The sequence below is a fragment of the Suricata suricatta genome, chromosome 8 (genome assembly GCF_006229205.1).
Source record: "Suricata suricatta isolate VVHF042 chromosome 8, meerkat_22Aug2017_6uvM2_HiC, whole genome shotgun sequence".
NCBI lineage: Eukaryota > Metazoa > Chordata > Mammalia > Carnivora > Herpestidae > Suricata > Suricata suricatta.
The window spans coordinates 126,461,394-126,483,681 of record NC_043707.1 but is presented as its reverse complement, the minus strand read 5'-3'; the positions used below and the strand labels follow the sequence as shown (position 1 = coordinate 126,483,681).

The window sequence follows — 22,288 nt, the reverse complement described above, 5'->3', positions numbered from 1 at the left end:
TCAAATCTCTGACTGGTTTTTTTGGGTTAGAAGCACAGAATGCTCCCGGCAACCCTAAAGACCACTAAGAATACCCTTTTCTTGGGAAGCAGTGAGCTCTTTGTCCCTGAAGGCATTCGAACATTGCTGGGAGACTTGGCAGAACATTGTCAGGAGACTTCAAACTCAGTCCGGTTCTCAGGGAAAGGAGGCACATCTCCCCTGCTCATGGGGGCTGCTCCCTGGGTAGCAGCGACAAGGCCTGTAGTGTTCAGCGTCTGCTCTTGTCCACGTCCCTCACACTCATCTAGAATTGTAGGGTTTCCTGTGCACTTTCCCACCGCTCTCTCATGGCTTTCCCAGCATGTGGTGAGGGAAGCCGGGGTGGGGGTGGGGGTGGGGGGGACACTGTCTGCTAAGGAGCAAGGGCATCCACAGGGACCAAGTGACTTGTCCAAGGTCATTAGGGTGGAGTTTTGAACCTGGGATGCCTGACTCCTTTGCCTGGGAAGTGTGGCTCACTCCTCTGTCACTCAGGAGACTCAGGCTGGGACAAGTCAGCATGGACCCTGGCTGGCTCTTTCCCTCTCAGGAGAAAAGAGGTAACAGCCCCTGTCTAGCAGAGGCTCCCCTCTGGAAGCCACCACTCCTAGGTCATCCCCTGCTTCCTTTGACTTTAGCCAAAGAGAGAGTCCAAGGGCAGGGAAGAGTGCTTGCGGTCTGGACTGAATTGGAAAGGAGAGGCCAGGGAGAGTCAGACAAGACAGGTGGACAGAGACAGAGGACACGTGGATAAAGATGAACAGAGATGTGGAGAGACCCGAAGAAAGATAGGTACACAGACACAGACAGACTCAGAGAGGGGCAGAAAGACAGAGGGCAGGAGAAAGACCCACAAAGAGACGCAGAACGAAGTTAGAACCAAAGATAGAGACAACGGGGCTACGCGTGCAAGAGACCTGAATCCGCCAGACCTCGCAGACAGGGAGGCCGAGAAGTCCCCGGCGGGAGGCGCGGAGGAGGACAGGGACCGAGACTGCGGATAAGGGAGGGGGCAGTGGAACGAGCCGGCAGCTGCGGCCCCCCGCCGTCCCTCCCAGCTGCCGGAGGAGCCCGACGGAGGTGGGGCTCCCCGCTTCCCGGCAGGGGGCGCCCTGGCCGCGCGGCCGGGTCAGCCTGCACAGCTCCGGCCGGGGGCGGGGCGGGGGCGGGGAGGGCCCGGCCGGGGGAGGGGGCGGGGAGGGGGAGGGGAGGGGAGGGGAGGGGCGGGCGCGGGGGAGGGCTGCCCCGGCCTCTCTCTGGGCCCCGCGGCCGCCTTTATAAGCCCGCGGGGGAGGTGGCCCCGGCAGCGTCGCGCTCCCGCCACTCCGAGCCCTCGGCCCCAGCGCAGCGACCCCACGTCCCTTGTGCCAGGACAGATCTTCGCCTACGAACCGTGCTCAGGTAAGGACCTGATGCCATCCCCCGGCTCTCCGGGACCCCCGGGGACGTGGTCGATCCCGGTCCCACCCATATCTTCCCCTCGTCCGTGGTCGGCGGTGAGAATGGATAGAAAAGTCAGCGCGCGGATCTCCACGCCCGCACACCACCAGGGCAGCGCAGTCCCGACCCTCAGGCACCTGTCCGGCTCCCGAACTCGTGCGCATCCGAGGCTCTCGGCAGCGCGCTGGGCCAGGCTGAAGGTTGGACGTGGCGCCCACGGGGACCGCGAGCTAAGGGGACCACGCTCGGGACCGCCGCTGCAATCCTAGGGCCTCCTGCCTCTTAGGGTCTCTGCCGGGGACCCACACCTGTCTACGCGCCTCTCTCTGGTGTCCCGTGACCAGGCTGCTCTGATGATACCTCACTCTAGGTGGGAGATCAAGAGACTCAGGCTGCCAACCCCAGCCTGGTGTCTTTCCATGCCTCCCACCTAGGAACGTCTAGATCACGCTCAGCCGCTTGGGCAGGAGGCTGTGTCCACGTGGTGTCCAAAGTAGTTTGGGGCAGAGCTGGTATGAGCAGAGAAAGAGTGGTGCTGGGGTCCCAGAACCGCGTGGTTGGAGGGGGGGAGGGAAGCGGGGACATCTGGCGTCTGTTTGCTGGGAGTTGGGGTGGACACAGCAGCCGGGGGCGGGGCGGGGGGGGGGCAGGGGAAGCAAAGCCCTGGAGCCCCGGAGGCGAGGGAGCCTACCACTCACCCCTGGCTGCGAGCAGGTAAGTGGGATGCCCTGGGTTGGTTCCTCTGCCCAGTTTAAGTTAAATGCACTGTCACAATGGTGGGGGAGGAAGCTGAGAAAAGCCCCATCATTGTCCCTTCCGACCCTTTTCCAACACATAATGGGGTTGGGGGAGGGGGACTTTACAAAGACCTCTGGGTGGAGGAGGAAAACTCTGGAGATCAAAAGAGGGGGGAGGGGGATTCTTGGTCCAGAAAGGGCTTTTGTCCCTGGGGAAAACTTCAATAGGTGGGCAGGTTTCCCAAGGAGGCAAGGGTTGGCTCCCACCCTTAGTGAAGATGTCAGCGACTTCATTGAGGGCTGATTGAGGGCTGCCGTGTGCCAGGCCTGCTCCAAATCCTCACATACATTATCTGGTTTACGGATGGGGAAACTGAGGCTTACAGAAATTAAGCAAGTGAGGAGACCAGGATTTGAACCCAGAGTTCCAAGGCTTCATCCCTTCCCACCCTCCAGACCTGCCTTCTCGAAATGTTCCGCCCTCCCCTTCCCCACCCCTCTACTACTACCCTGACCTTCTTGTCCCTCTGCCTCTTTTTTACTTCCTGAACTCTGTCTCTGAATTTCCTAAGCAGAAGAGGCCCCTGGACACAGCTTCCCAGGTGCCAGCCCCTGGAGTGAGACAGACTCTGTGTCCGTGGCACCCCCTGTAAAATGGGAGTATGCCCCTCTTGTAAGACTCTTTGAGGAATAAAACTGAACTGAGGCCAGAAACAATGCTATCTTTATTCAACAAATACTGACTAAGCTTTGTGCCAAGCCCTGTTCTAGGTGCTGGCGATGGAGCAGGAAAGAGAACAGACAAGAACTCTCCTCGTGGAGTTGATGTTCTGACATTCCCATAGAATCACCAGCAAGTAATTCACAGGAGAGGAGATTAAAATGCAATAATGTGAGGGCTCCTGAGCGGCTCACTCGGTTGAGTGTCTGACTCTTGATTTCGGCTCAGGTCATGTACCCAGGGTCGTCGGTTTGAGCCCCACACATCAGGTTCTGTGCTGGGTGTGGAGTCTGGCTGAGATTCTCTCCCTCCCTCTTTCTATTTCTTCCCCTCTCCGCCTCACCCCTTCCCTTTTCCCATTCTCTCTCAACTAAAAATTTTAAAAAGTTAAAATGCAGTAACATGTATAAAACCAGTTGGCCAAGGGGCGCCTCGGTGCCTCATTCAGTTAAGCATGACTCTTCGGCTCAGGTCATGATCTCACAGTTTATGAGTTCCGGTGAGTTTGAGTCCCGCATCGGGCTCTGCACTGACAGCTCAGAGCCTGCTTGAGATTCTCTCTCTCCTTCTGCTCCTCTCGTGTGCTCTCCCCACCCCTCTAAACATAAACAGTCTTTAAAAAAGTTTTTTAAGTTGATTGACCAACCTTTCAGTCTCACTAATAGAAAAGGCAGCCTAGCTGTGTGACCTGAGACAAGTTCTGTCCCCTGTTGTGCTTCAGTGCCCTCCTTTAAGCTGAGGACATCAATAAACTGTACCTACTGGTGGTCTGAGGCACCTGCATGGCTCAGTCAGTTAAGGGTCCCACTTTGGCTCAGGCCATGATCTCACGGTGGGTGAGTTTGAGGGCCCCATCAGACTCTCTGCTGTCACTGCAGAGTCCTCTTTGGATCTTCTGTTCCCCCACCCCCACCCCCGCGCCTATCCTGCTGTGCCTGTGTCCTCTCTGTCTGAAAAATAAACATTTACATTTCAAAACAAAACAAACCAGTACCTACTGGTGTTGAGCTCTATACATAAGTAAGGCATGCAAGGTGTTTAGCCCATGCCTGTATTGGCTATAATCAGTTCTAATCTCAGCAAAAAATGCAACTCTGACCCTGGGTGTGAGGTTACGTCACTGTCCTTGAACCTTGGTCACCCACCTTTGCCTAGGCTCAACCCATTCTCTGACTAACTACCCTAGAGGATGGCATGGTGCCCTCGCTACCATCGGAGACAGCCTTGCTCAGGAGCCTGGAGCTTTGTGGCCCAGCACAGGTTTGGGGCTGTCATGTCTGCAGTGCGCCCTGCCCTCTGCCTATCTTGTGCCTCCCAGTGTCCCACCCAGCTTAGAAATGGGGTGAAACCAAGCTCAAGTCCTGTCACTTGACTTACTTACATACCTGACATTCCCTGCTAGCTAGATGGTACCCTCGATTTACATATGAAGACACTGGTCTTAGAGAGGGGAAGGGATTTGCCCTTGGACACACAGATGCTACCTGGGGAGCTGGGGTGAGGGCCCAGGTGGCTAAAATTCCAGGTCTGGTGATCTCGGGGTTGTCCCCCTCTCTGGGTCTGGGGATGCGGTCCTCCTAATCCAGCAGTAGGATCCAGCAGCACAGCTCAGAGTTCTCACCTTGAAATAGGTCCGACTGAAGTTATGAATACAAATCCCAGTGCTCCGAGAGCCTTGCGGGGAGAGTGAGCAAGCGGGGCTGAGAACCAGTGCTCAGAAATCTTCCTGCGTGGCCACAGGAATGCTGACTAAGCTTCCCAGAGCAACGTAGTCACAGGCTGGCTGGAGCTAGGCTGGGTGACATGGCTGCTTTTTTTTTTTCCCCTTCTAGAGGTATCCTGACATTCAGAGGACAGCTGGGGGCAGTAGATAAGAGGTTCATTCCCAGCACTTCTTTGTGACCCTGAAGCAATCTCTTTCCCTGAATCTCAGATGAGGAAATCATCTGCAGTATGGGTTGATACGTACTTTGCAGCTGCTATAAGGGGCCAGCAAAATCATAAACGGTTTTCCAACACTGGGCGGAGAAGTGTTGGTGGCTAAGAAGTTTCTTCCCAGGGCATTTTCCCTCATCACTAGCAGGCGATCCTTAAGGGCCAGAGGAAAGGCCCCGTTTAGGTTAAAACACTTAGACAGCAGGGAAAATTTTGGCTTTGGGGTTGGCATTTTGGTTTCTAGTCCTAGCTGTGTAACCTGAGGCAAGTCACTTGGCCTCTCTGAGTGTTGGGTTCACAGTCGGCCCTCAACAACTTTTATAGAGTGTTCAGTGTCCAAAGAACATTTAAGAAGTAGTCTATATTTTCCACCTCCCCATCCCACCCCCCAACATTTCATAATTGCTCCCAGAAAGGGTTCCTGCTTAAAGTTTTCCATGCTGAAATTCTCAACCTCACTGTGGCATGAAATCAATTGTTTGCATTTAATTTGACTTCTCAAATTAAGGGGTAAAATTTGAGATGAGGGTAGGGGGTTGGGGGAGGAGAGAGGAACATGAAGTTAAACCAGATGTGTTTTTGTTTAACTGTCAGATGGTGGTTAAACTGCCTGAGTGTTACCCTTGTTCTTTCTGAATTCCAGTAACCAGGAGTCAGGTTTCACTAAAAATTGTAGTGTTCCTTCCCAGCTAATGTGGACTTGTCCTCCCCATTATTATTATTATTTTATATTCATCTGAGGCCACAAAGTACTGACCAGTGGGGATACCTCATAGATGCCTGGGATTTCAGAGCTGGAAGGTGTTTAGAAGCTGACTCAGTCAACTGGCTCCTTTGCAGACCAGGGAGACTGAGGCCCAGGGAAGGGCAGAGGCTTGCCCAGATCACCCAGCCGTGCAGGGCAGAGTTGGAACGGGAATTCAGTCTCTTTGCTCTAGGTCCGTTACTTTTCCGAAAGTAACCACTGTCTTGAACTTGGTGTGTCTCAGTTCCCTATTGCATCTGTATTTTTTGAAAAGAATTGTTGAGGGAGGATGCAGAGGGTGTGGATTCGTAGATAAAGCTCCTCAACTCGGGAGAGCAGAGTTGATGCACTACCAGTGTGACCCTGGGCAACTCCCTTCCCCTCTCTGAGCTTCAGTTTCCTTATCTGAAACCACGACGCCTGACTTCTCCAAGAATTGGAATGGGTCTAATTCAATCAATTGGCCTTCAAATATTTATGGCTCAGGTAATGGCAGGTCTGGCACCGACTGCCCTCCAAAGGTGGCAGGGGACAGTTGTGGCAGATTAGTGATACCTGCAGTGACTTTAAAACATGGATTCCGTTGTTGCTGTCATTCAGTCAAGTGATTTCATTTTACTCTCTTGAAAGATCAGAGGATGTGGCCACACGGGGCTGCAGCCCCCCTGGCCACCGTGGCTGGAGCGGAATAGCCGCTGCTCCGTCCATGTTCCCACAGTCCTCATGACCGCCTCCTCCCTCACGCCCACCAGCCTCTCTGACATTACCTGCCTGCCTTGTGAGTTTGCAGTTTCTGGGTCAGGTGCTGTGAGGCCTTGGAAGGAGGGCTCAGGTCTCATCTGAATACCGCACGAGGCTTGGGCCGCTCACGGTAGGAATGCGGTACACGTGGACGTCCTTCTGTGGTTACATGGGGCGGGGGGCTTTCTTCTGGCTCTGGTGGTTCCCAGGAGAATCTACAGGCTGTCAGGACTCAGATAACTGCTTGGAGAAAGGCAGTCCTGGGTGCTCACCACGGTGGCAGCACAGATCTCCAGGTCCACGTGTGACTGAGCTGGAGGGCAGTGTGGGAGGCATGGAGCCTTGTGGTTAAATACAGGGGCTCTGGAAGGAGCTGCCTTGCTGTGAGATTGCACCCTGGGGGTTCAAGATGAACAAGCGGGAGCCCTCATTCCTGAGAGTAACCATGGGCCCCCTGGTCCGTGGAGCTCAGAAATGTGCCCTTCGTGGGCTTGCATCTTGTGATGCCCGCTGGGTGCCAGTACCTCCAACATTATCTCTGGTCCTCACCCACTCCTCACCTCCTGCCGTTTTGCAGCTAAGACTGAGGCTCAGAGGGTAGATATGTGGGGTTCAAACCCTTCCCCAGTACCTCTGACGCAGGGAAGGGAGGAGAGGAGAGGGGAGGCTGGGAAGCTATTTCTGGGAAAGGACCTCCACCCACTGGGTAGTGAGGCCCTGCCCCCAGGCGTGTTCCACAGAAGTATCTTCATCCTCCCAGACCTCAGGGTGACTCGGGGGATGAACTTCGCCAGGTCAGGTGCAGCAAGCTGCTGGGCAAAGATCAGTAAACATTTAACGTTCTTTAAAAAAGTGTTTAGGTGGCTTTTATTTGAAAAGTCATAAATCAGTCTTTAAAAAAGATCTACCATGTGACTTTTTGTTAAGTCAATCTCTTGCCTTCTTTGATTTACCTTTTCACTTAGTCTCTGGAACAGCCAAGTGTGTACCCTCTCAGATCCCAGGCTGAGGCTCCCAGGGTCGGTGTCCTGTAATCCCCCGGGGCCTCTTGTTGGCTGGCACCAGACTGTCAGGCTTGGCCTTTCTGAGTATCATTTGTTAATTTCTCCTTCTACCTGTCCCCAGGTTGACTTACTGGTCTCTTAACATACAGGCGGTAACAGCCTACCCATCTGCCACCCTTCTGGGCAGAAAATGCCTCAGTGGATTCTGAGTCTCCTTCTTGTCCCTCATTCCTATTAAGCAGTGCAATCACTGCTCTCTTTTCTGTCTCCTTAAGTGAGGTTCCCATCTATGTTAACGTTGCCAGGCCAGGGGTGGCCCAGTGGAACTGCTCATTTGGTCTTACAGCAGCCCTGTATGGCCAGTGCTACAGTACAAACGAGGGAACTGAGGTACGTGTCACATAGCTGGGAGGTGGGAAGCACACCCATGTGTCCCCTACCATTGCCAACCCACCCACTCAAGGCTGCCTCCTTCTCTGACATGATGACAGAATCCATTTCCCTAGAAGAATCTGGGTCCTTATTTATTTTGGAATCATCAAACATAGTAGTTCATAGTTCAGTTCAGTTAGGCAGATACCAAAGATGAACAGGGCTGCTCCCCAAATCCTTGCCTAAGTCATCTGAATAGTTTTGGTGTGAAAATACTTTCCCCCTTTTGACCTAATCCTTACAATTAACTTTGAAGGGTTTACTCTGTGCTGGAATGAGGCTAATCACTTTCAATGATTTTATTGTATTTTTGTCCTCCTCCCTTTTACAAGAGGAGGAAATGCAAGCTGGAGAAGCTAATTAACTTTTTCAATGCCACATAGCTGGAAGGCAGAATAACTGAATCCAGGTCTCCGGCTGTCCCGACTAATCAGATAACCATCTGAATTCAAATCTTTATGGTGGGACACTAGCCCTGGGAGACCTTGCTATCTACATTTATTTTCACTGGAACCTTCTGCCTCTGGGGTTTGCTGGAGGTGGGGTTGGAGGGGGTGGTTGAGAGGAAGGAGGGAGGAAGGTAGGTGGTAGGACAGAGTAGAACCAAGCTTAGGGGGTCCTGTTCGGGCTTTTATTCTCCCAGACAATGGCTCTTGGGGCCTGGACCCTCCCTCTTCTAGCCCAGAGGAAGGAAATGACAGTCCTGGCAGGACGCATCTTCAGAGAGCCAGAGGACCCTGGGTGTGGGTCCCCGCCTGGCCATTCAGACTGTGTGACCTTAGGGAAGTCCTTTTCCCTCCTGGCATTCAGTTCCCCACCTGAGCACCATGCTTATATTGAGTGAGGGAAAGCCTTAGGACTTTTTAGCTCATGTATGAGAAGCATTTGGCCTTCATGCTGCTATTTGCTTGCCTTACACCCATGTCAGCCATCACTAATCAGCCACTGTTTCCTTTAACCCCAAGCCCCTTCTAAATATAGCCATCCAGGGGCGCCTGGGTGGCTCAGTTGTTTAAGCATCCAACTTTAGCTCAGGTCATGATCTCACAGTTTGTGGGTTCGAGCCCTGCGTCCGGCTCTGTGCTGACCGCTAGCTCAGAACCTAGAGCCTGCTTCAGATTCTGTGTCTCTTTGTCTCCCTGCCCCTCCCTTGTTCACGCTCTGTCTCTCTCTGTCTCTCAAAAATAAATAAATGTAAAAAAAAAATTAAAAATAAATAAATAAATGCAGCCTTCCCTGCAGCCATTATCAACTAATTTGAATTGGCAAACAAGACTGAAGGATGTCACAGAGCCAAATTAGATTTACTCATTGTGTGGACGGTAGAGAAGGGACATGCCCAGGGTGGCCTTCAGGTCACTGTCACCCTGCTCCTCCTTTGTATGGGAAAGCAGGAGGAACTCAGCTAGACTGGGCCAGAACTCACCTCTGGTGCAGGGTGAGGACCTTTCCAAGGGCACCCAGCTGTCCCCCTGTTTAGTCCTCAAGGGGGCGGTGCTGGCTTCTAGAGCTGGTCACAGCCCAAGCTCTAAAGTAAGAGTGGAGAGAGGCTGGTCGCAGGTTGTCCGAGAGAGTGAGGCTCACACCCCCTCCCATACTGGTACCAGTAGTAGTAATAATGGTCATAATTAGAGTCACTAACGTTTTCTGAATATTCCTTACGCACCAAGCCATTCTGCAAACGGCTTTATATCTTATTCACACGTTTAATCCTTCTAGCAACCCGGTTTTCGAGTGAAGGAAATGACTCAGAGGTGAAGCAATTTGCCTGAGTTACCCTGACTGGCGACCCAGCAGAGGCCAGCAGAGGTGCTGACACTTTCACACACAGCTGGGCCCCTCGCCACCCAGAGTGGGGACTGCAGGCTCCGCGCTTGCTCTCCCCCCGCTCACCACCTTCATTTCTCATCGGTGACTGTCACCCTCCTTTACCTGTGTAGAGGGCTCTCCCTCACGCTACACCTTCCGTTCCACATACTCCAGGGGCAGCACAACCACCAATGACGTCTCTGCTTTGGCAGCTTAGAAAATTGGGTCTGGAGGGAGGAAATGGTAATATCCCTGTGACAGGGGATTCCATGTTCTTTCTGATTGTTTATTTTTGAGAGAGAGAGAGAGAGCATGAGCAGGGGAGGGGCAGGCAGAGAGAGAGGGAGAGAGAGAATCTAAATCCCAAGTAGCCTCTGCACCATCAGCACAAGTCTGACGTGGGGCTTGACCTCACGAACTGAACCGTGAGATTATGACCAGAGAGGAAGTCAAGCTTACGTGACGAGCCACCCAGGGGCCCTGGATTCGGTGTTCCACCTGTTCCGTGGGACTTGCTGAACTGATGACTGGGCAGGAGGTGGGAACTCAGGAGTGGCGCCGCTGAGGTGGGGTGGGGTTCGGTCCCCCATCCTGGGTGGACCAGTCCTAGCCCCTCCTCTTTTTTATTTTTTTAAGTTTTTAAAAAGATTTTCTTTATTTTTAAGTTTATTTATTTTTATTTTTTTAAATGTTTTTTTTTTTAATGTTTATTTACTTTTGAGAGACAGAGAAACAGCGTCAGCAGAGGAAGGGCAGAGAGAGAAGGAGACACAGACTCTGAAGCAGGCTCCAGGCTCTGAGCTGTCAGCACAGAGCTGGATGCGGGGCTCAAACTCATGAACTGCGAGATCATGACCTGAGCTGAAGTCGGATGCTTAACTGGCTGAGCCATCCAGGCGCCCCAAAGTTTATTTATTTTGAAAGAGAGCAAGCACGAGTCAGGGAGAGATAGAGAGAGAATCCCAATGCAGGGCTTGAACCCACGAACTATGAGATCATAACCTGAGCCAAAGTCAAGAGTCGGGGAGCTTAACTGACTGAGCCACCCAGGCGCCCCTTAAGACTTTATTCTTAAGTAATCCCTACACTCAACAACGTGGGACTCACAACCCCAAGATCAAAGGCTCTCTACCAACTGAGCCAACCAGGTGCCCCTTTAACTCCTGTTCTAATCAGCCACACGATTCTGGATAAGTCATTTTGATACTCCCAACCTCAGCTTCTAGGCTCCTATCATACTTTTCCATTTTTAAAGCCCTTTCTTTTCTTTATTTTTAAGTTAACTCAACACTCAACGAAGGGGCTTGAACTCACACCCTTGAGATCACAAGTCACATACTCCACCTACTGAGCCAGCCAGATGTTCCCTTAAAGCTCTTATTTACGAACTCACTGAATGCTTAAAACAGCCTGAAAAAAAATGTTATTTTCACTATGCCAAAAGGGGAGGCTGAGGCTGAGGTCAATCCAATATGGCAACATCAGTCCTCAAACTCCGATGAGGATCCCAGACTAACAGGCTTTCCCCAGATGTGTTTTCAGCCTCTCGTCTCTTGGCCTTTGCACCCTCCTTGCATTGCCTTCGTTGCCTGTTTTGCCTGTTAGTAGCATGGTTTTTTTTCTAGACCTCGCTCAGAAATCTTGAGCTCTTTGTAATCTGATCGTCCGCCTCGTGTCTGCCTCTGAGCACGAGTTCCTGGAGGGCAGAAGCCTCATCTGAATCCTTTGTGAAATCCAGTGTCTAACAGGGTGACTGCGTGCATCAAATGCTTGATGTCCTTGGGTTAATGAAAGGCTGCCACGCCTGGCAGGGCTTTCCCCAGCTCAGCTGGACTCGGTTTACCATGGGGGGAACCTGTGGAGACCATCCCGTTCCGTTTGAACACCGGAGCCTCCCCCAGGACAAGCCTGGCTACCCTACCTGCATCTCCATTGGTGGCCTCATGTCTCCATCGATGACACCAGCTCATAAATCATTTGTTAGCGATTGGCAGCAGGACAAGGCAGTTTTATTATTAGCGGTTCAGGCCCTTGGTTGGGTGTGGGTTCCCCCAACGATGACCTCTGCCCCGTCTTTTGTCCATTTTGTTTACAGAGGGACCCTCAGTGCCAAAGAACCTTAATTTCTTTAATAATAATAGTAACAGCCATCAAGTGCTGCATCTACATAGGAACCATCTTCTTGCTGCGTAGTAGACACTTGGTACATATTTGGTGAATGAATGAACCCTTGCACAGCTTACACCGGGGCTGGACCTAAACAGAGATATCCAGGAAGGGAAACCAAGTTGTCACTTCATCCCTGCCTGGGAAAGTCCCTGCATGTGTCAGCTCCCTGGTGGCCTGGCACTGTCCACGGCCAACAGCAACAGAGATGAGCACCCCTCCAGGTGAGGAAGGTCCATCACTGCTCCGAAGGAGGTACTGCTGGGATCTATAGTGCAAAGAGGTAGAAATGAGGCTCAGTGTGGTCAAATAACTTGCCCAAGGTCACGGAGCTGGTAGGTCGGGGAGCTGGGATTTGAACCCAGAGCCTAGAGTCTTTTCCCTTTGCTTCCCAGTCTGTTGAGCAGATTGCTTTTGGCTCTGGTGAGGGAGATAATGTCTGTCTGGGGATGTCTGGTCCAGAGTTCCAGGCCTGGCTCCAAACAACCTTAACTTATTCAATAATAATAATAGGCAGCACCAGCTTTCCCTGAATCCCCACTACGTGTGGTGTGCCCTTTTCCACTTGGTCCTCTTAGCCTCCCCCAGAGTAGGCTCTACAATCCCTGTTTTTAAAGGTGGAGAATTGAAGCACAAAAGGGGACTGTCATGTAGCTCATCAGTGGTTAAGCCAGAATTTGAACCTGGGCTACCTGGCTCCAGAGTGTGGACCCGTGATCATTTAATACTGATAAATCCCTGTAGGCCAGATGTGTAAACTCCTCTTGAACCGTCTGGTTCTTCCGGTGCCAGACTCAGGTGCGAGCGCGGCAGGGGGGAAGGTGCAAGGCAGGAACAGACCGTGGGACACTTCCCGGCCCCCTGAGCTGAAGAGTGCAGGGTTTATCTGGGGGGCGGGGGCGGGGGCACAGTAGGGCCGTCCTTGTGTCTCCAGGACCAGGTCAGGGGGAGGCCAGGGCAACTAGCCTGGCTGAAACCACTGTTAGCTCAGAGCCCTCAGTGGGATATTGGCCCCAGCCTCCGTCCACGCCCTGGCTTCAGGCCTGACTCTCCTGGGTTTCTATCCCAGCCTTCCAATATCTTCCTGGGACAGGAAATCTCAGAGCACTGGCTTAGGTGAGGTCTTTGCTCTGAGATTTCCTTCTTCAACACCAAATCCCTGGGCTGGCCCGCCCGTCCCACTTCCCCCTTTTGGAGGAAGTAGATCCTTTCCTCTCTTAGGTAGTTGCGTGATTTGAATAATTGAGTATTTCCCAACTGGCACCTCGCCCCGGGGAGCTCAGCTGTACAAGGCTTCTTGCTGGGGCTCTGAGGCAGGCCTGCCAACTTCCTCATCCAGTCATGGAGGGCGAAATATAGGGAGCGTGTCTGTCTTGCTGGTTTGGCCAGGCCAGGCCCCAGATGATGCCTGGGAGAGGCAGTGCTGGCCTCTGGTGGTGTCTCCTCACTTTCTGACCTGGCTCCTGGTAGAGGAAGAAAGGGGCTGCTCCTGCTTCGGGGTTTTCCTGCTCGAGTGGTCTTTCTCATCAGCTCAACTGGGCATCAACTTCTTAGCACCTGTCTGGGTGGAGAAGGGAGGAAGCAGAGGCAGGAATGGGGAAAGATGAATGAGATGGACAATATTCATTTGTTCGTTCATTCATTCGACAAACATTTTCTTTGCCCCGCTGCCTGGTAGGCCCAGGGCTGGGTGTTGGAGTTCATGGATGAATCTGGTCTAGTTTTTGCCTTCAGAAAGCATCCAGTGTGCGAGAAGATAGTCTTGTAAGGAGCCCCTACAAAGACCCAGGAAGGAAAGTAAGTGTAGGAGCCATGGGACTGGAGGAGGCCACCTAACCAAGCCTTGGGCAGAATAACCACAAGGGATTTCTGGAAAAGGTGGGGTGGTGTTAGATCTTTTTATTTTTTTCCCCAAAACAAATATTTACTGAGCATCACCTAAAGGCAGGTGTGGTTCTAGTTGCTGGGGATACAGCAGTGAACGCCACCAGCTGGAGCTCCGTGGTCCCGGAAGAGACGGACCATAAAGTAAGTTAATTTCAGGTAGTGGCAAGCACTGTGGAGAATATGAACAGGGTTGTGAAATAGTGAGGAACTGGAGAGGAGTGGATGCCTTTTCACCCCGCGTGGGCAGGGAAGGAAAGGGCACGAGAGGTGGCCTTCGACCTGAGGGAGGAATGAGCCAAACGGTCCTGGGGGAAGAGTGTACTAGGCAGAGGATTGGCCAGGGCCAAAGCTCTGAGAGGAGAAAACAGGACACGGAAGTTGTTAGTGGTGCAAGGTGGAGGTAAGTGTCAGACAGGCGGGCAGGACCCAGGAATTGCAGACGTCTGACCCGCTCTGGAAGAATGAGCAGGGCCTGCCAGGAGAAATAAGGGGTTGGGTGACCTCCCATTTGCTGGATGGCCCTTTGCAAAGTGTGAGTAGGAATGGCCTTTGGGACATGCCATTCCAGCCCTCTCCAAGTACACATGGGTGGGGGGGTGCGGCTGAGGCCGGACGGGGAAAGTGACCCTCCTGAGGTCAAAAGGGAGGTGGTGGGACTATATCTAGGTCCCATAGCCATTAACCCGTTTTTCTCCAACATGCCCACACAGCCCCTCCGAATTAAGGTGGACGTTAACTTTGCCAAGCTAGTTACACACATTGCCTAGTCTGACAGAAAGGTGAGGCTCAGAGAGAACAGGGACCTGGTTAAGGGTCATTCAGACCTAGGTTCCATACAACTGGCTATGGCCAAGTGTCCGAATCTCAGTTTACTCCTAAAATGGGGACAGTAACGGTTTCCACCCCACAGATTGCTGAGGATAAGGTGAGCCAATAGGTGTTGAACACTGTCTGTGGTGTTTGAAACGATACAAATACGGGAGCGTTTTAAGTTATTGTGTGGACCCTGCGGTCTTTTTCAATGGATGAATCATGGTCCTCATCACCGGTCCACAATAGCCCTTTGTCTATTTTATTATTAAAAATAAATTAACCCCCACTATGAACCATCATCTACACTGCCAGGACTAGGAAACTGACGGTCATTTACGTCTTCCTCGGGGCTCCTCAAGCCCTCTGCTGTCACCTGTCTTCATGTGGGGCAACTCTCCTGAATCTAGGGTTTCTCTTTCCCTTCCTCTTTTCTTCAAATAATCTCTGTGCCCAACATGGGGCTCGAACTCACCACCCTGAGATCAAGAGTCACATGCTGTATGACAGAGCCAGCCAGATGCCTCAACCTTTGCCTTTTTTGATTGTTACAATTGAAGATCGTATATGTGTGGTTCATATATATGAGTCATATGCGAATGTATATATTTAACTTTATAGAAGTATCATACTTTATATCTCCTTGGACTTGCTTTCTCACTGAATCTGAGATTGATACAATTACTGCATCTATCTCTCTATCTATCTCTCTATCTATCTATCTATCTATCTATAGGGTTATTTTCAGGTTTTTGCTAGTGTGGAAAAGTACCTATGAATATTCACTTACACGTCTTCCAGCGCATGCCTATAGGAATTTTCTCTTGCTGTGTACCTAGCCATGGATTGTTGGGTCATAGGGTATGTGAAAATTTGATCAGCGTTATAAGACAAGAGCAAGATGGGTTGGGTCCGTTTGCACCCCTGCCAGGAACATGTTAGGAGAACTGTTCTGTGTATTCTGTGACACATGGTGTTGTCCGACTTGGAGTTTTTTCCAATCCAATAAGAATAAAGATTTGACAGAATTGATTTGCAATTCCCTGATTAGCAGTGAAGTTGAGTAAGTATGGATGAGTCATCTTCTGGTGATGTCTTTGCCCATTTTTCTTTGTCCTTTTCTGATTTGTCATAGTTCTTTGTATTCCTGAGTAATCATATTTGGAAACAAATTCTAAAATTTAACAAAGGTCAATTTAGCAATCTTTCTTTTTTTAATGTTTGTTTATTTTTGAGAGAGAGGGAGAGACAGGGAGCAGGGGAGGAGCAGAAAGAGAGAGGGAGACACAATCGGAAGCAGGCTTCAGGCTCTGAGCTGTCAGCACAGAGCCTGACATGGGGCTTGAATTCATGAACCCTGAAATCATGACCTGGGCCGAAGTTGGATGCTTAATCCACTGAGCCACTCGGGTGCCCCGCTTTTTTTTTTAACAGACAATTTTATTTTATTTATTTTTAAGGTACAAATTATGATTTTTTTTAAAGTAGCCTCCATGGCTAGCATGGAGCCCAATGCAGGGCTTGAACTCACAACCCTAAGATCAAGACCTGAGCTGAGTTGAGTTCAAGAGTCAGACGCTTACCTGACTGAGCCACCCAGGAGCGCCTGTGATAGTTTTCTTTTGTAGTTTTAGAGCCTCGTGCTTTTGAACTTTTTCTTTTTTTTTAATTAAAAAAATTTTTTTAAATGTTTATTTATTTTTGGGACAGAGACAGCATGAGTGAGGTTGGGGCAGAGAGAGAGGGAGACCCAGAATCCAAAGCAGGCTCCAGGCTCCAAGCTGTCAGCTCAGAGTCCCACATGGGGCTTGAACCCATGAACTTAGAGATCATGACCTGAGCCTAAGTCGGACGCTCAACTGACTGAGCCCCCCAGGTGCCCTTGAACTTTTTTCTTATTTGTCTCAGACAAACTTATTACATGTCAGTACAATCTTAAATAAAAATGGTGGTACCAGGTATCTTTGCCTTGTTTTTTTATTTTAGAGAGAATGTTCTAATATTCCCCTTTTAGTATATATGTCTTGTAGGTTTTTAAGAAATGTTTATTTATTTTGAGAGAGAGAGAGAGAGAGAGAGAGAGAGCATGCAGGGGAGGGGCAGAGAGAGAGAGGGAGACAGAGAATCCCAAGCAGGCTCCTCACTGTCAGCACAGAGCCTGATGTGGGGCTCAGATTCACAAACCGTGAGATCATGACCTGAGCTGAAATCAAGCATCTGACACTCAGCTGACTGAGCCACCCAGGCGCCCCTCATAGGTCTTTTGTAAACTGATTTTTTCAGGTTAAGGAAGCTCTTAACAACTTAGTGAGCTTTTTGAAAATAATAATTGGTGTTGGATTGCATTAAATGCATTAAAAAGTATCTTGAGATGATTAGATGGTTTTTCTCCTGTTTTGTGTTAATAAATTTAATCACATTATAGATTTTCTAATAAACTATCATTGCATCCTACTAGAAATGTAACTTACTCATTATGTATATATTGGTTATCGTCTGATAATCTCTTGCTTGGAAATGTTATGTCAATTTTCATGAATAAAGTAGGCCTCTAATTTTCATTTTTATATTGTGCTTTCTTGGCTTCGGTACTGCAATTACAATGTCCTTCATAGAAGTAGATGGCAATGTTTTCTCTTGCTTTCCTCTGGAAAAAGTTTGCATATATTTGAGATAATTCATTTCCTTAAGTCTGATAGAACTGACCTGTAAAATCACCTTGGCCTGTTGTTTTCTTTGTGGAAAGATTTTTAATTACTGCTTCAATTTTTATTTATTTATTTGTTTATTTTAAAGTTTTTTAGCGTTTATTTTTGAGGGAGAGACAGAGTGCAATCAGGAGAGGGGCAGAGAGAGAGGGAAACACAGAATCTGAAGCAGGCTCCAGGCTCTGAACTGTGAGCACGGAGCCTGATGTGGGGCTTGAACCCACAAACCATGAGATTATGACCTGAGCCAAAGTCTGACGTTCAACCAACTAAGCTATCCAGGTGTCCCTGTTTCAATTTTTAAATTTAGGTTTTTTATTTCTTCTTTTAGTTTTGGTAAGTTATATCTTTAGGAATATATGTATTTAATCCACATTTCAAACTTACTGGCAGCAGGTTGCTTATAGCATTTAATAGTTACTTTGTATTTTTTAAGTTAATCTTGCCTCAAGTTTATGGACTTTTTTAAAGGACGTACTTGTGGCTTTGATCTTTTCAACTGAATCTTTCTTTTCTGTTTTGTTGATTCCTGTTTTTTATAATGCCCTTTTAAGTTGGACACTTAACTCATTAATTTTTACTCTTTCTTTGCTGCATTCTATAATTTTTGATGTATAAACGGTTTGTGATCATTCAGTTCTAAGTAATTTTAAATTTGTGCTATGACTTTTCTTTGATCCAGTTTATTTAGAGATGTTTTTAATCTGAGTGTATGGGGAATTGTTTGTCCTTTTAAAAATATGACTTCTAAAAAACAAAAGATGCAAAAACATGACTTCTAAATTGTACCAGTGTCAGAGAATGTGGGCTATGTGAAAACCTGTCATTTAAAATCAGAGCCTTGCTTTATGGCCTGGTATGAGATCAATTTTTAAAATGTTTGAGTGTTTCTGAAAGAATGCGTCTATGTACTTTTATTTCTGCCTGCCTACATTTTCATTTCAATTTATCTTGCTTTTTCTTTTTTAATGTTTTATTACTTAAAAAAACCGTCAGCTGTAGTTTTTCCCTACAAAGACCAGATTAACATTTTCTCATCTCCTTCCATCTCCCTCTTAAGCCCTCATATTCTTCACTGACTTGTCCTTCAGCCCCTGTGACATCACATTTAACTTGTTTTTAAACACTAAACTTGGGGCGCCTGGGTGGCTCAGTCGACTAAGCCTCCGACTTCGGCTCAGGTCAGATCTCACGTTCGTGGGTTCGAGTCCCGCGTCAGGCTCTGTACTGACAACTAGCTCAGAGCCTGGAGCCTGCTTCCGATTCTGTGTCTCCTTCTCTCTCTGCCCCTCCCACTCTCATGCTCTGTCTCTCCCTGTGTCAAAAATAAAATAAAACATTAAAAAAAATAAACACTAAACTTTATTCGTTATTTGCTCAGCCTTCAGATATCTTTAGTATCAACTTTTTTTTTTAGTGTTTATTTCTTTTTGAGAGAGAGAGAGAATGAGCAGGGAAGGGGCAGAGAGAGAGAGGGAGACACTGAATCCGAGGCAGGCCCCAGGCTCTGAGCTGTCAGCACAGAGCCCAATGCGGGGCTCGAGCCCACGAACTGTGAGATTATGACCTGAGCCGAAGTCGGACACTTAACTGACTGAGCCACCCAGGCACTCCTTTAGTATCATCTTTCGACTTTGTTTTCTATTAAGTGGTTACTTCCAATAAAATTGGGGGGGGGGGTGGGGTGTCTTTTTGGACATACCTGAGCCATGTGGTGATTTTCATTAGCATTTAGTATTTGAATGACAGTTTAGGTGGATATGAAATTCTTAATTCAAATTCTTTTCCTTTTGGTACTTTGGTCAGGTTAATTTGATACCTATTCCTTTGTAAGTAATCTGTTTTTCTCTAGACTTTAGAATGATTTTGTTGGCTTTTGATATTCACTATTTCTTTTTTTTTTAAGTTTATTTATTTATTTTGAAAGTGAGAGAGAGAGCAAGCAGGAGAAGAGCAAGGGGGGAGAGGAGAGAGAGAGAGAGACAGAGAAAGAGAGAGAGATAAAGAGAGAGAGACAGAGAGAGAGAGACAGAGAGAGAGAGACAGAGAGAAGGAAAGAATCCCAAGCAGGCTCCATACTGTATTGAGCCCAACACAGGGCTCAAACCCAAACTGCAAGATCATAACCTGCGCCAAAGTTGGACGCTTAAATGACTGAGACACCCAGGTGCCCCTTCACTATAATATTTCTTAAGTGTTTATGTTTGCTTCTCTGTCCTATTTGGTATATATGAGGCCCTTTCAAAGGGAGATCTTTCATCTTTTAGTTACGAGGTTATCTTCATTACTTCTTGAAATATCTCCTCCCTTGGCTTATTTTCCTTTCCTGGGACACCTGTTACATAGATGTTGGCACTTAGACTTCCATCTCTCTTTTTGATGATGTATAATTTCATACAATAAAATCCACAGGTGTTAAGTACACAATTCGGTGTGTTTTAACAAATATGCATTATCTTGTAACCATGATCTCAAACCAAGATTTAATTTTTTTTCTGTTTTTTTATTTATTCTTGAGAGACACAAGCAGGGGAGGGTCAGAGAGAGGGAGACACAGAATCCGAAGCAGGCTCCAGGCTCCGAGCTAGCAGTCAGCACAGAGCCCAACGCGGGGCTCGAACCCACAAACCATGAGATCATGACCTGAGCCAAAACCAGAAGCTTAACCAACTGAGCCACCCAGGCTCCCCAAAACCAAGATTTTAAAAGAGCAACATTTCTATCTCTCCAGCAAGTTCCCTCATGCCCCTTTCCAGCCCATTTTGCCTCCAAAATGCTTTCATTATTCTGATTTCTTTCACCATAGGTTAGACTGGTCTTTTCTGGAGTTTCATTTAGATGGATCACACAGCACAGACTCTTTCATGTTCTGTTTCTTCACTTGGCATCGTGTTTCTGAGTGGCATCTATATTTGTTGTATTCTTTGTTCACTCTTCTTGGCTGAGCAGTTTTATCACTATATTTTATCACTGTATCAGCATTGTTTATTCATCTGTTAATGAACGTGTCAACTGTTTCCAGTTTGAGGTTACTATAAATAAAGCTCCTGCAAACACTTATGCATAAATCTTCATATAAGTATGTTTTCATTTCTTTTGAGCATTTACTTAGGGATAGAATTGCTGGATCATGTGGTTAAATACATGTGTAACTTTATACAAAACTGCTGAACTCTTTTCCAACTTCACTGTACTATATTATATTCTCATGAGCAATATAATGAGGCCTCTGGAATTTTACAAGACATATTTTCATTTGGTTTTGGTTGTTCTGGTGGGCATTAAATGGGTTTAATTTTCATTGATAGTAATGACGTAGAAAACCTTTCTATGAACTATTGGTCATTTTTTCTTTTTGAATTGGCTAAGTCTTTTGCCCATTATGTGTGTATGGGCTGGGTTGTTAATCATGTACTTGTCAGCTTGAGTATTTTTAACTTAACTGGATATAGTCTTGTAGTTACTATGCGTGTTCTTTTCCATTATGCGTCTTGTGTATTCACTTTCTTTTTTTTAACTTTTTAATGTTTTTTATTTATTTTTGAGAGACAGAGAGAGACAACGCAAGCAGGGGAGAGTCAGAGAGAGAGGGAGACACAAAATCTGAAACAGGCTCCAGGCTCTGAGCTGTCAGCACAGAGTCCGACGCGGGGCTCGAACCTACAAACTGTGAGATCATGACCTGAGCTGAAGCCGGACGCTTAACTGACTGAGTCACCCAGGCGCCCCAACTTTCTCTTTTTTTTAAGTTTATTTATTTATTTTGAGAAAGAGAAAGAGCACTTGTGAGTATGGGGGAGGGGCAGAGAGGAGGCGAGAGAGAGAGAGAGAGAGAGAGAGAGAGAGAGAGAGAGAGAGAGAGAGAGAGAATTCCAAGCAGGCTCTGCACTGCTCAAGAGGAGCCTGATAAGGGACTCACTCAAATTCAGGAGCTGGGAGATCCTGTCATGAGCTGAAGTCAAACACTTAATCGACTAGCCACTGAGGTGCCCTGATGTTTAACTTCTAACTGATGTTGTACCACGTCTTTCATATTTTATTTCCTAATCTTTCCTGGCTTCTTCTTGGAAATGTTCCTCCATCTTGTATCTCAGCTCTCTGTTTCCACTCTACCTATTATGCTTGTTATTTCAACAGGTTTTTCATGCAGAATATTTTTACTTGAGTCCTCTAACACTTTATTGTCTTTTTTTATATTGCAAATATCTTCCCTTACTTCCTCTGTGTTTCTAATGTTTATTTAAAATTTTTTAATGTTTATTTTTGAGAGACAGAAAGTGAGCGGGGGAGGGGCAGAGAGCGAGGGAGACACAGAATCTGAAGCAGGCTCCAGGCTCCGAGCTGTCAGCACAGAGCTCAGTGTGGGGCTCCAACTCATAAACCATGAGATTATGACCTGAGCTGAAATCGGACACTTAACCGCCTGAGCCACCCAGGCGCCCCTCTAACACTTAACTTACTTAAAATTCTCAGTCCATCTGTTGAATACAGCTGATTCCAGTGGTATCTCTAATGAGTTTGTTTCTTGGGATTCCCTGTTCTCTACCCTATGAGCTCATTTCTTGGGGGGGGGGCTCTGGAAGGGGGCTCAGCTATTCTGTCTGGTGCTGTGCACTGGGCTAAAAATCACAGCCTGACCCTTGTCTCTGTCAGCACCAGTGAACCCCCTAGGAGATGACAGTCCTGGAGTGGAGACCCTCAGTTTGGCGTTGCCCCTCCTCCTCCCCAGGTAACCAACTCTACAGGACCGGGCTTCACTTCCGGCACCCCAGGAAGAAGGGGCTGTCTGGTTAGGTCAGAATCCACCAGCCGTGAGGTCCGGAAGGGAACGGGTTGTCGAGCGACTAGAGGCCTGTCGGGTCCCTCTCGATTCCTGCAATCCCATGTGGCCTGCTGTACCGTGGTGACTTCACTCCACCGGACACTCATGCCATCAGCCTGGGCTGTTGGCGTCCAAGTGAAAGCCCCGGCTTTGGTGGTTCTGGGGCACTGGGCGTGTGGGGGAAGGACATGTATATACTGGGTAAGGCTTGACGCAGAGAGGCAAGAGCAGAGCTCAAATCCGATTTACTTCTCTATTCTAGTATTTTCTGCCACCCTAAAGATTATGCGATGCTCCCTCTCCTGGCTGT

At 48.5% G+C, this 22,288-nt stretch overlaps 1 protein-coding gene across 2 annotated transcripts in view; it reads left to right on the top strand.

Annotated features, from left to right (window-relative positions):
- The first annotated feature begins 1,286 nt into the window (after positions 1–1,286).
- The window catches only part of ALPL (alkaline phosphatase, biomineralization associated), a 56,677-nt gene continuing 35,675 nt past the window's right edge, over positions 1,287–22,288 (top strand). The window contains exon 1 of one of the 2 annotated variants that reach the window (XM_029947521.1): positions 1,287–1,422. The gene's annotated coding sequence lies outside the window, so the exon portion shown is untranslated. Of the gene's footprint in view, positions 1,423–14,020; positions 14,039–22,288 lie in introns of those variants that run through there. The other variant, XM_029947523.1, reaches the window with a different exon arrangement.